This window comes from Cryptomeria japonica, chromosome 11 (genome assembly GCF_030272615.1).
Source record: "Cryptomeria japonica chromosome 11, Sugi_1.0, whole genome shotgun sequence".
Taxonomy (NCBI): Eukaryota; Viridiplantae; Streptophyta; class Pinopsida; order Cupressales; family Cupressaceae; genus Cryptomeria; species Cryptomeria japonica.
In genome coordinates this window covers 296,426,553-296,440,841 of record NC_081415.1, presented here as the reverse complement: position 1 = coordinate 296,440,841, position 14,289 = coordinate 296,426,553, and positions in this window count along the sequence as shown.

Here is a 14,289-nt window from a genome sequence, read left to right as displayed (position 1 = left end):
AAGTCATGAACTAGTATGCTGTAGGGTTGTGTTGAGATTTATTTTGCAGGTGACAATGCTAACTGGAAGTCTGAGAATCAAGATAAATGGGGAAATATACTAAAGATATTGAAGTCAGAATGTCGATAGGAGCATCCCCATGATGGGATACTTACATTACAATAGTTAGAAAAGAAGAACACTTGGACCTATATGAGTATGCTTAGTCCAGAAGGAAAGATTCAAGATGAAAATGATGTAATTATAAATGTTGTAGAGTTTTAGATTCATTATTTAACTGGACTTAATGTCCCGGGCAAGGCCGAAGGTTTTCTCCTCTTCGCTCTTTCCTATTGGTGCCTGCACTGAGCAGAGAATGTAATCTTGTTTATAATTTAATAAAATATTCTGGCTTCGGCCTTTTACCGATCAAAAAAAAAGGTCATCCTTATAAATCCATCAAAATTAAAGTTATAATGAATAAATTGTTAAGGCATTAATTTAATGCTTTATTTGTATTATAGGACAAAAAATTGAAACTTAATTTTAGTGGAGCTACTAAATCTTATTTAGGTCTAATCAATAAACAGGAGCAATGATTCATTCTTCTACATGTTCTTTTTGTAAAGGTTGCCTCTTATTTAATTCTATGTCTACCAAAAAAGCAAAAGCTTTGTTAGTGTTGGAAGGCTTTAAATTATCAATCTTCGTAGGATCAAAAAACCTAGAGGTAGAAGATGACACCTTAACATGATTAATGGGCTAGGGAATAAATTTTGAAAGGTTAGAGTCTAAAAAATATTATTGAGGAAGCATGTCATCTAATAATTTAGCTTTAAATCTATTAATTATTATTATTGGTCTAAGATGATTTAAGACACTTAGGATTGTTGGCATTTTGATGAAGTTGTGATTGACTTGCTTTGTGTACACTTTCTTGATGTATGAGTTATGCTCAACTGATAATTATTCCAACCGGTATTATGTATTATAGTCTTTAGACTATTGGTGTTTTGTAGAAGATGTTACCAGTCACAAATTGACTGAAGACCCAAAGCAGTATGAAGACCTCAAGCGGTTCGAGGATCTCAAGCGGTACGAAGGAACAAAGCGGTAGTTAACATTTTTCCAGTCTTCATTTTGACAACCGGTAATCGGTAAATTGTATGAACCGGTATTACTCTGTAATGAGTTACCAACCGGTATTTCTGTGATGAGTTATCATCCACCGACACTTTGGTGGTAATTTTTTGTCATGTTATCAAATGTGTCTAGATGCATTGAACCTAGGAACTTGTAATCTAATCTTATTGGACCGACATGAAATCAGACTCCTTTATAAGGACATCATGTCTAGGGTTTTACAGTGATGATGAGGGTTTTGTATGTGCGATCATAGAAGAGAAGATTAGGTTTGTGTGAAGAGTAAGACTGTGAAGATATCGAAGATTGAAGTAATGCAGAAATGCATTAGTAGTGAGCTATCAAGGATCTAACCAAGCATATTGTGCTAGTATCTAGATCACTCACTTGTTGATTACTCACATCTTCGACAAATCTGAAACTCTTAACCGGGTGGGCCTAGCAAAGCCTTTGTAAATCCTCTAACAAGGTGGTTCACAACTGTGAATCTGAAATCCTCTCACAAGGTAATCTTTAACAGGACTTATCTCCTAACAGAGATCTAGATTCCTAAGAGGATCTATTCTGGTGAAGAACATTGTATGACCTTAACTGGTCTGGTTTCTATTCTGCAGATAGTTACCTGTGAGTTTCTGCTCACCATGGTTTTTCCCATTTGGGTTTCCACGTCAAAACATCTTGTGTTATGGTGATTGTGCTTTTGTGGGTGAATGCTTTGTTTGCTATTTGGTTTGCACTTATCTTAACTGGTTTATTAGTAAATCTGTTATACCGGTTATCTACTAAATTGTTTAAGAGTTTGTGTTCAACATTTTTTGGTATACTAATTCACCCCCCCTCTTAGTATTCGTCAATTGGTATCAAAGCCAACCTTTCTATAAGTCTAACCACTTGGAAGGAGCTATGGGGGAATACACTGTGAGAGAACTTACTCATCATCTCACTTAGACTGAGAAAGCCTATGATGAACTCAAAGCCAAGTATAAAGCCTCTCTAGCCAAAAGAAGAGATCATGCTGAGAAACTAATGGAGCTTACTGAAAATAGTTCTTCTGATGAAGCAGACATGGATGCCCTAGTCGAAGAAGCTGAAAAACTGAATGAATCTAATGCCAACCTGAGAAGGGAACTGGAAGGCCTGACTATCAGAATGTGCCAAGAGCTTGAGAACTGAAGGAAAGCTTAAGATATGGTAAAAGACAAAGATCATGAGATCTCCAAGCTCAAGCAAGAAATTTGTGCCCTTACCACTCATCTCCAAGAGAGTAAAGTGGAAAAAGAAGAAATGAAAGGTGAACTAAACATGGCTATTTCTGAGAATTCAACCTTGAAGGAAACCAATGCTTCTATTTCCAAAGAACTTACTGAGACAAAGGAGATACTTGCCAAATTCAATTAGAGTACTGCTAAGCTAGAGCAAAAGCTTGAATCAGCAAAACTGGTAAAGAATACCATTGGACTTGGTTTCTCTGGGTATGAGGAAGGTGAGACCTCTGGAACAAAAGATGTAGTATCAAAGAAGCAACCAGCATCAAAGGATAAAGGTAAGCAAAATTTTAAACCTATTTGCTTTAATTGTCTCAAAGAAGGACATACTGCTAATGTGTGTAGAAATAAGGCCTACAATAATTTTCCTTATTTTCTAAACGATAAGCCTAGATCCAATAGATTCAATGGAAATTATTATGCATGCAACAAGTTTGGGCATAGAGCATTTGAATGCGGGTCTATTTTGCACAACACTGGGAGATATCCTCCAAGGACTCAAGGAGTTGTTCAGGAACCCTCTGTGAACCGGAATCCCAACCGGTATAATACCTATGACCATTGGTCAGGTGGCTATCAAGCGGCAACTTATTGGAGAGCAACCTGTTTGATCCGTCACGGTAGCGGTCACACCACTGCAACATGCAGAGGAAGAATGGTAGTATGAATAATGGACCATGGAGAACACCTAGAATGGTATGCTATCATTGCAACAAACCGAGACACACTGCCAAAACTTGCAGAATGAGAAAGAACTTATTGGATGATATAGTGATCACTCCAGAAGGGAAGATTGATGTTGAAACCGTTCAAGCGGGAATGAATAAAACTTGGAAAAAGAAATCTGAAGAAGTGTCTCAGGATGAACCGGTTTCTGCACCTAGTGTGGAAGTCTCTGAGCCGGCAAACTGAGCTTTAGAAAAGCTTAGGGGGAACATCGGTAAAATATTTGAACCCCCAGTTTATATTAGTAAAGACCTTAACCGGTATATGTTACCTATCAATTGGTAGAAGATTTTGAAGCGGTAAGAGGCAAAATTAGGGTTTGTACCCTAGCGGTGGAGCATTTATTATGGTAGGTGAAAGATTGCTTAAAACAGATTTTTGATGCCATTTTCACTTATCTATTTTCGAGCAAAGAATTTTCAAGTGCAGAGCGATAAGAGCGATTCAAAGTGAATTCAAAATCTTGGAGAAGAATCCAAAGATTGTTTTTCTATCAATCAAGTAAAGAACACCAAGCAGTAATCCAGCAACCGAAGTGGTGTGTTGTGAGCGACATTGCAAAACCCTAAATTTTGAAGTGTGAAGGTATTTTCTCAAAAAATTTGTCTATCATTTAATCATGGCTTCTATATCGTACTCCAGTTCTAGTGCACCTGTAGACTCAATGGATTTTATTCAAAAGAAGATGAAATACAATGCCCTATCCCAGATATCCGTTGGAGTCATAGTTCAGGAAGATATTTTTGAATATATTGATTGTAAATTGGAAGACCTAGGATCCCTAGTGATCCATTCCGAGCTAGGTTTGTTCTATGGTGATGACAAGAGAATCAAACCTGAATATTGCATCCTTGAGAGGAAGAAACTGCACAATGTTGTTTATTTTCTGGAAGAGTTCACTGAAGATCACATCCGCATCATCTTGAGCAGAGTGCACGGTGATAAAATGTATCTTGAGAGGTCGCATGATATTACACCGGAAGCAATTCATGTCATCACTGATTTCTGTAACAGTGGAGAGGTGCCAACTCTAAGGAAGGTCATCAAGGCTGAAATGACAAAACTCACCGATTCTCTGAGTGACCAATGGGGAATGACTTTCAACACCATCAAAGATGATTTGGTTAAGTATTCTTGCATGGTGATTGGCTACCGGGTGTTTTATGCCAGCAGAATAAATGTTGTCCCTACTGTTGCGTTGACTGACGCCTACAGAATAATTAAGGAAGACGCCTCTTTTGATTTATGCACCTATTTACAGAAACAACTACTATTGAATCTGAAGTCCATTAAACATGACAGTGCTCTAAGGTTTAGATTCAAACAACTTTTGGTTGGCCTATTTTTCTACTTTCGAGGCTATTTTTTGGGAGTAGGTGATATTCAATGGTCTGCTGACCACCCGGTCACTAAGCAAATCAGGGAAAGTCTCCAAGCAATGGGAACTAGATATCCTGAGGTTTTGAATAAATGTTTTGATGAATTCAAGCGGAAAATGAGCCAGAGGATGAGGATTTCTAGAGATATTGTAAAGAAATATGAAGATGACATCTGCTTTATCATAAAGGTAGATGAATGCATAATAGAAGCGACAGAGCCAAGAAAGGAAGCAGTAGAACCTATGGGGTATGAAGTGATGTACGACATGTTGGATGGGTATTCCTCTACCCTGCTTGCCTCACCATTAGATGCAAAGAAAAAGTGAAATGGCACCTACTTAGAGAGGGTAACACTGGTTGAAGATCCTATAGTGAAAAAGGACAAGGCAGTACCATAGGTATCGGCACCGGTTACCTCAGCAAGTCCAAAAGTGACCAAGCGGTCACCTGCCAAGAAGAAACCAGAAGTCGCTCTCGCTAAAGTATTTGAAAGGAAGCGGAAGACCAAGAACAACTCACCGAAGTCAGAGGACACTGAACTAAAAGTACAGCCTAAGAAAACCAGGCAATCAAGCAAGAAGGCAAAATCTACCGATAATGCACTTGCATTGTCAACACCGGTAAATATAGACATCTCTTCTTATAAGCCCATGACACATTGTCAAAGGACTTTAAAGAAGATTAAGAGAAAGGTGCTTGATGACTTAAAAGAATATTTTGATGATTTTTTTGATAATGAAAAAGAAGAAGTTGAACAAGAGGTTATTAGATATTTATGTGTCAATGACCGGTCACCATCTGAAATCAGATCAGTCACACCTAATTCTTTATACAATTCTTTGGATAATAAATGGTGCATTGCCATTGAGAAAGAATAGGAAATGAGGGAAGAGGTCTTTGCTCAATACTTTCCCGATGCCTCCAATTCTGAATTGTTTGAGATAATGGACAAGAATAAAGGTCTCTTCTTCATGAGAAGAAGAAGACTTAGGCTGCTAGAAGGCAGAACTTCTGAAGTAGAGAAGGACACCCATCTACATGCAAAAGTTGTTGTTAGATTACATCAAGTGTCTGAGGCCAATATGAAGGTTGAACAAGAACCTAACCTATCCTCAGCCAAACTGGATGAGGTATTTGATGGTGAAGGAGAAAGAGTTACAGAACAGGTTGACACTATTGATGTGGATGCATTGGATGTTGAAGATGTCACTCCAGACACAGGGAAGGAGAAATGGGATAAAGAAAAAGTAGAGAAGGAAAAACAAGACAAGGAAAAGGCTGATAAAGAGAAAGTGGAGAAAGAGGAAGAGAAAAAGAAAGAGGAAGACAAGGAAACAAGAAGAAGAGAAGAGAAAAGAAGAAGACAAGAGGAAAGAAGAAGAGAAGAGGAAAGAAGAGGAGAAGAGAAAAGAAGAGGAGAAAAAGGAAGAAGAGAAGAGAAAAGAAGAAGAGAAAAGGAAAGAAGAGGAGAAGAGGAAAGAAGAGGAGAAAAAGAAAGAAGAGGAGAAAAAGGAGGAAGAAAAGAAAAAGTAGGAAGAAGATAAGAAGAAGGAAGAACTGAAGAAGAAACAAGAAGAGGAACAAAAGAAGCAAGAAGAAGAAAAGAAAAGAGCAGCAAAAGATAAGGAAGCAGAGAAAGCCAAACAAGCAGAGACTCCCAAGACAACTGGTGGTCAAGCCAAACCGGTGGACATCGCCAGTCCTATTGATCTCCAATCTATAGATGAATCAGAGTTGCTTCAAAGCATAAAGCTTGCACAAGAAAGATTGGAAGCATTGAGGAGGAAGAAGGAACAAGATGTCATTCAAACTGCGGTTGACACACTTACCAGTTTGATTCCCGGTATTAACCTCCCCAGTACCGATTCCTCTCTGTCTAAACTGAAACTTCTGTGTACCGTTGTAGAGGACCAGGTACAATGCCTAGAAGAAGTTGCTGAAGCAAATGCAAAGAAGAAGCATCAAAAGGCACTCAACACTGCCTTAGTTAAGAAACTGAATGAGCTCCAGTCTCAACTTTAGAAACAACAGAAGGATATAAGTGTTGCTATGGATGAGGGCAGACTACTGTTAAGCAAAATCAACCAACCCCATCTATTTTGTGATGATGTGCTCACACAAAAAGATAAACTCCAATCAAATTTGCAAGCATACATAAGCAACTTCAAGCCACCATATGATTCCTTCACTACATATGGGCAAACAGTTCATTGTTATCAGCTTCAATCTACCAGGATAGAATTGGAGATCAGCAACCGGTCAAGAGATTTGCAGGAGCTTCAACTGGTCTTATTACCCAAACTGCAAATTCTTCAGAAGTGCTTTCTCAATCTGGAAGCCTTAATGGTAACTCAAGAGATGAGAACCATTGATGCCATGGAAGAACAAGTATCTCAGATGCAGACTGAAAGTGAGGTTGCTACCTCATTACTTGAGTCATGGTCATTAGCCATGAAAACTTTTATGTAGGATTTTAAATTTGTTTTTGATAAGTTTCATTCCTTATTGTCATAAACATTTACTCACTTTTTAATGATAATGAGAAACAGGGGTTATTCTGCATTACTTTGCCATTGTTGGCAAAGGGGGAGTAATAGTATTTAAAATTTTGGTGAATGTTATGTATACTTTCATGTTACCTCTTTAAGGGAGTAGTATACATTGTAATATCTACAAAAAGGGATAGTGTATATGCATTGTAATATCTGCAAAAAGGGATAGTGTATATGCTTAAGGGGGAGTAATTTTGCTTAGCATATATTTTGTTGTAAAAACACTTAGATGTCAAAATTTTCCTAAGTGTTGCCATCAATGCCAAAGGGGGAGATTGTTGGCATTTTGATGATGTTGTGATTGTCATTGATGGACACACACTTGCTTTGTGTATAGTTTCTTGATGTATGAGTTATGCTCAACCGGTATTTGTTCCAACCGGTATTATGTATTATAGTCTTTAGACTATCGGTGTTTTGCAAAAGATGTTACCGGTCACAAATTGACTGAAGACCCAAAGCGGTATGAAGACATCAAGCAGTTCGAGGATCTCAAGTGGTACGAAGGAACAAAGCGGTAGTTAACATTTTTCCAGTCTTCATTTTGACAACCGGTAATCGGTAAATTGTATGAACTAGTATTACTCTGTGATGAGTTACCAACCAGTATTTCTGTGATGAGTTATCATCCACCGACACTTTGGTGGTGATTTTGTGTCATGTTACCAAATGTGTCTAGATGCACTGAACCTAGGAACTTGTAATCTAATCTTATTGGACCGACATGAAATCAAACTCCTTTATAAGGACATCATGTCTAGGGTTTTAAAGTGATGATGAGGGTTTTGTATGTGCGATCATAGAAGAGAAGATTAGGTTTGTGTGAAGAGTAAGAGTGTGGAGATATTGAAGACTGAAGTAATGCAGAAATGCATTAGCAGTGAGCTATCAAGGATCTAACCAAGCATACTGTGCTAGTATCTAGATCACTCACTTGTTGATTACTCACATCTTCGACAAATCTGAAACCCTTAACCGAGTGGGCCTAGCAAAGCCTTTGTAAATCCTCTAACAAGGTGGTTCATATCTATGAATCTAAAATCCTCTCACAAGGTAGTCTTTAACAGGACTTATCTCCTAACAAAGATCTAGATTCCTAATAGGATTTGTTCTGGTGAAGAACATTGTATGACCTTAACCGGTCTGGTTTCTATTCTGCAGATAGTTACTTGTGAGTTTCTGCTCACCGTGGTTTTTCCCATTTAGGTTTCCACGTCAAAACATCTTGTGTTATGGTGATTGTGCTTTTGTGGGTGAATGCTTTGTTTGCTATTTGGTTTGCACTTATCTTAACCGGTTTATTACTAAATCTGTTATACCGGTTATCTGCTAAATTGTTTAAGAGTTTGTGTTCAACATTTTTTGGTATACTAATTCATCCCCCCCTCTTAGTATTCATCAAGGATTACATAATATTATGCACTTAGATGTGCCTTCATGGATTTTTTTGCAACACCACAATCACTTGAAATATACATGATGGTAATACAACAATCTAACTCCTCTTTATTCTTCCTAGACAATTTTTTGGTCATTTGTCCTAACATGCATGATTGGAAAAAATATTTACAACATTGTTCCTAGGTAATAATTGCATAAAGTAATCTTATTGATGAAGTTAGGATTTGCAAGAGTTGCAAACAAACTTGAAACTATAAATGAAGTTAGATAAAACTATAGAACTTTGTACTAGCCTTATTGGTACCTCATTTTTATGTCATTGCCTTATTTTTCTCCAAATGTTGTGTATTTGAGCTTATCCACCCTTTGTTGATAAATTAGATGAGAAAAGTCTGGTTGAGTCACCTACATTGATTTATTATCTAATAGTATTTGTTAAAATTATTTTCATCAAATATCCTTACTAACTTTTTTTAAAGGGTACTCTTGTGGTTAACACTATTGAATGTCCAAACAACTGAGGAGGCGGGGGGGGGTGAATCAGTCATCAATTAAACATTTTAATTCTTTCACAAATTTGGAATAACCAACATATGAATTATTTAACATGAACAGATGTAAACATGAAAGCACACATATACACAAAGAAATCAGACACAATGAACACCAAATATGACGTGGAAAACCCAAGAAGGGAAAAATCATGAAGAATGTTAGTTCTCAATATATTACACTTGTTAGGGTGACACCAGTTAAGGTTATTTTTACAAAGGTGGCTCACTGCTTGAATGCTCACTACCCAAAAAGGCTCACTACCGAAAGAGAAAGAAAGAAAAGAAAATCCATCATTGTGATACACCTACCATAAACAACAATGTTGAAACAACCTTTGGCACCTAATAGCACACTATGCACCTTCGCACAACTTCTCACATCAATCATCAATTGAATTTATCTTTTCAATCTCACATATCTTCCATACCTCATTCATTATGGTCATCCTTTACTTATACTGTCCTCCTAATTTCATAACCATCCAAATCAGACAAAACATAATTTTGAAATAGGTCTGCACTAAACATTCTCGTGGTGGAAAGAAATGAGAAGTGGACCACACCACAACACACTTCAATGCTCAGATCAACACATTACACATCCCTCACAAATACTATAGCCAAAACAAGATTCATACGCTACACAAATGTCATTGCACAATCTCCAAATTTGGATCAGATCGGACCCAAAATAACACTTTCTCAACTTAACAAAACAAGAATAGAACCAAGATAAACATGAATCCAATCAATCAACACCATATCCAGAAAATGGAGAAAATTGGATCACAAACAACACTATCAATTACCATTTGGAGCACAACTTTCAGAGCACCAAACAATTCAGGAAACATATTTTGAATCACCAACTCATAAAAACCAATACCATACCATTTAATTATATTGACATCAATGACAATCATTAAAGACAACCATAAAAACACCATCAATATCACATTTGCAACAATCTCCCCCTTTGTCATTGATGGCAACATCCATCAACAACAAATTAAAAAAAATCTCTTTCTGCAACTCTGCAACTCTCTTTGCGTCACTATTTATCTGGATCTCTCCCCCTTTGACATTAAGGATAAAGGTGGGAACATCTCCCCCCTATGAAACTTACTTATCTCCCCCTAAGAGGAAGCCCCCAAGCATTAGTCCAGACAAGAATGATCATGCAATTTACTAGACCAATGCACATCAATTTGAACTAGGAAGGGGTAATACCCCTAACTTCAGTTGGAGATACTCAAAAGTATCTTTACACAATGCCTTTGTGAAGATATCTATATTTTTCTCTTTCGTAGGTACATACTCAAGCCTTACTTCATTATCCAACACCTTTTCCCTCATGAAGTGATATCGAATAGATACATGCTTTGTTCTAGAATGTTGTACCAAATTCTTAGAAATGTTTATTGCACTGGTGTTATCACACATAATTGAGATAGGTTCATCAAACAATACACCAATATCCTTCAAAGTTTGTTTCATCCAAAGTACCTGTGTGTAGTACGTTATGAATATGTTGCAATATATTCGGCTTCAGCAGTGGATAGAGATGCAAAATCCTACTTCTTACTCGACCAAGAAACTAACTGGGAGCCAAGGAAAAATGCTCCACTGCTTGTACTTTTTTTGTCATCAACACTTCCTGCCCAATTTGCATCTGTATAAGTTGTCAAAGTGAAATATGAATCTCTAGGGTACCATAATCAAAACTCTTATGTTCCCTTCAAATATCTGAAAATTCTTTTTACTACAACAACATGTGATTCTTTTGGTTCTTGTTGAAATCTAGCTTCTAAACAAACAACATACATGATAGATCCAGTCTGGTTGCAGTCAGATATAACAGTCCTCCAATCATTGATTTGTACTTACTTGCATCAGCCTTAGGAGATTTATCATCTTTTGTTAACTTTCATCTGGTTGTCATAGGTGTACATGTTAGAATAATGTCATTGTTGTCATTAAAGTCAAATCTGGTTATCCGGTTAGGACTCTATGGTGTATGTTGTTGGAAACAGTTTGGTATTGTAGTTCTAGTATTGTTGGAAGAAAGGTATGAGATATGATGCAAGGCATCAATGACCTACTGGAGTTATTTCTAGAATATCCTCATCTCTGGAATCCTGAGTTGTGCTTATCTTGGTTTATATTCTATCTCGGTATCAGTTGTGTGTTCCACCATTAGTCATATCAGTTGTATCTGATTGTATCATCATGATTTTTGTTCCGACATATGTGGTATATGTGGCATCTATATTTTGGAGTTAGGAGTTGTTATGCTTGGATTTTTTTGTTTATGGTCTATATTTGTGGGTCCGATAGACCCCTATTTTGTTATGATAATTAAGGTATATGCATCAGTAAATAAAATGTGTGAGACGCATGTAGAAGATATTTGACTTTGTTATCATGTTTTTGGTTAAGGATTTATTTAATAATATGTTGATCTGAGAAACACATTATTTGTTCTTGGCCGACATATTATCTCAGTGTATAAGCTTTCTGGTATATATATAAATTTATATGTGTAATGCAGAAGCAGTGAAGTAAGTGAAGTGTGTGGAAGCAAGATAGAAGAAGTGCAGAGTGTGAATTAGCAGAGTATGTGTTGTGTGACAGAGTAAGGAGCATCCAAAGTTATGGTCAGTGTTGCAGTAATTCTTTACCAGATTTGTTGCAGGTATTTGTGAATAGTGGTATAGTAATCCTTTACTAGATCTACTATAAGTTTTGTGAGTTGTGATTTGAGCTTAATCTAGAACTAGTCTCGTGCATTTGGAGATGAAACTTTCCTTAGTTCATTTGTATCTATTTTAGTGAGTGCTCTAGCAGTGAGAAACTTTTGTAATTTGGTAGTGAGCCATTTAGCAGTGAGCCACCCCATTTTATAAACACCATATAACTAGTTATATTATCTTGAGAGCTAACACTCTCTATGGTTTTTCCCATTTGGGTTTTCCACATATAAAATTTGGTGTTCCATTTGTTGCTATGTTTCTTGTATTTTGCATTTGCTATTTTATGTTGATGAGCTTAATTGATATATTAGTAAAAGATTTTGAAGTTGTGGAAAGTTTTAAAATTTGTGGGAATATTCATTCACCTTCCTCTCAGTATTCCAGTCTAGTCAACCAATTCAACAATTGTTATCAAAGCTTTGGTCATGTTATGCCTCACATACTCTCCCCCTCTATTTCACCCTAAAATATGTGGGTCCCTCTATTTCTTTTATGTTTTCTTTGGTTTTCCTTCTCTAATCCTCCTTTTGTTTTGCCTCTCCAGAGTTTCCCGAAACCCCAGAGTCCTTTATTTTCTTCCTCACTCTTCAAAACCCTAGGTTTTCAGGATCCCGAAGTGTGTTGTTGGCTCTTGTTTCTCATGTACCCTTTGGGATTTGGGGTTACCAAAACCTCAAAGTCCATGTCATTTCCTCTTTGGAAACATTGAGATTTTGAAACTCTGAAATCCCCAAGCTCTCCTTTTTTATTTCTCTTGATTTCGAAACTTTGAAACTCCGAAGTCCTGAAACCTTTTTGCTTGGTTTGTTTTGATTTCAGAATTCTGGGTTCCTGAAATCCCTTCCTTTTTGTTTTGTTCTACTCCGGAACTCCAGAACCTTGGAGTCTTGAAGTCACTTAGCTAGTGACCTCGGGGTTCTGGAACCCCGGAGTCTCGGAGCATGTTTTATTTTTCACGCCTGGGGAGACTATAAATTGCCCTTCAAAGTGAGATTTTGGCTCATTTGCATGTGACATCCTTCCAAGTTCTCACTACTCCTTGGCATTTCGATCTTCTATTGGCACGCTTTATCTTCCCCTCTACTTCTCATCCAGGTTGTTCTTTTGGCCTCATTCATTTTCTTGGTTTCCTTTCTTTATTTTTTATTCTTTATGTGTGTGCTTTCATAGGATAGGGTTTTTGTTTTCTACAAATAAGTCAATTTTTTTGATAGTTAGGGTTTTCTTTCGGTTTTCGAAGTTCCAGAAACCTCCTTTTGGCCTTCTTTTGAACTTCAGGAGCTTGATTTTTTGGAATCCCGGATTTCACTTTTTCTTGTTACCTCTTGCCTCTGAAACTTTGGATTCTTAGGATTCCAGAGTCCTCAACTTTTTCTTTTGTCAACCTCAAAACTCTGGAACCCCAGAGTCCTAGAGTTTGTCTTGTTGCTTCCTTGAGCGCTTCAGTTACTCAGGATCGAAGCCAAGTTTCCAATTCTTTTGTGCCCCTAGAACCCTGGAATTTCAAAGTCCCTCTTTTCCCAAAGCTCTAGTCTTATCTATCAAATTTATTTTAGGATTTTGGAACCCCATAATGGGCTTCCTTCTGAGTTTCTAAGATTCTGGATTCTAGGATCCCGAGATCATGAAATTTTGTATAATGGGCTCCTTTTGACTCTAAAACCTCGGAACCTTGAGATTCTAGAATATCTTGTTTTAAATTAATCTCTTCAGGTACTAATTACAAGTATTCTTTTGTGCACACCAGGTAAATCTTATGGAAGCATCAGTTACCCCTCGCAAGAAGACAAGGAGTGAAATCAAGCTCAAGAAGAACCTGCCCACCATTAAATACCAGTACCAAGGTCAAACATTCGTATCAAAGTTGGAGAATGAAGTACAATGGGTCATTGACACTGAAATTGGTCACATAGAGGTGGAGGATATCAGGAAAGAAGTGGCCTAGCCAAATCTCAATGCACCTTATAGAAGAATCAAGAGATGCGGACTTGTGGAGGCCACCATCTTCCCTTAGGCTATGCAATCACCTGAATTGATCCTCTCTATAGCCCAGCACTATGATAAGGATATTAGGAAGTGCAATGACACTAATGGGAATATAGTAGCATACCTCTCTCTGGAAATACTTGCCCTAACTTTTGGAATCCCCCAATTTGTGAAGGTCCTCCAAACCACTGAGGAAGAAGCAACCAAAATATTCAACCAAAAGGTCATTGATAACAAACGACATATAAATGAAGCATGGATAGAGGAGCCAAGGATATCCGGGTTGAAGGCCTCCGACAATATTTTGAGGGCATATTTTAAGGTTACACCAATGGACCTAATTATCATGCTCAACTGAGCCTTTGGAAAACAAGACTGCAGATATTACCACCTTTGGATGTTTCATTATATGCATACAATATTGATAGACAAAGAATTATTTTGATTGGGCACAAATAATTTCAGATAACATCCATAAGCAATTGTGCCCGGTATTGGAAACAAAGAAGTTCTTTATGACTTCTTATACAATCTGGGTGGTAACAAGAAGT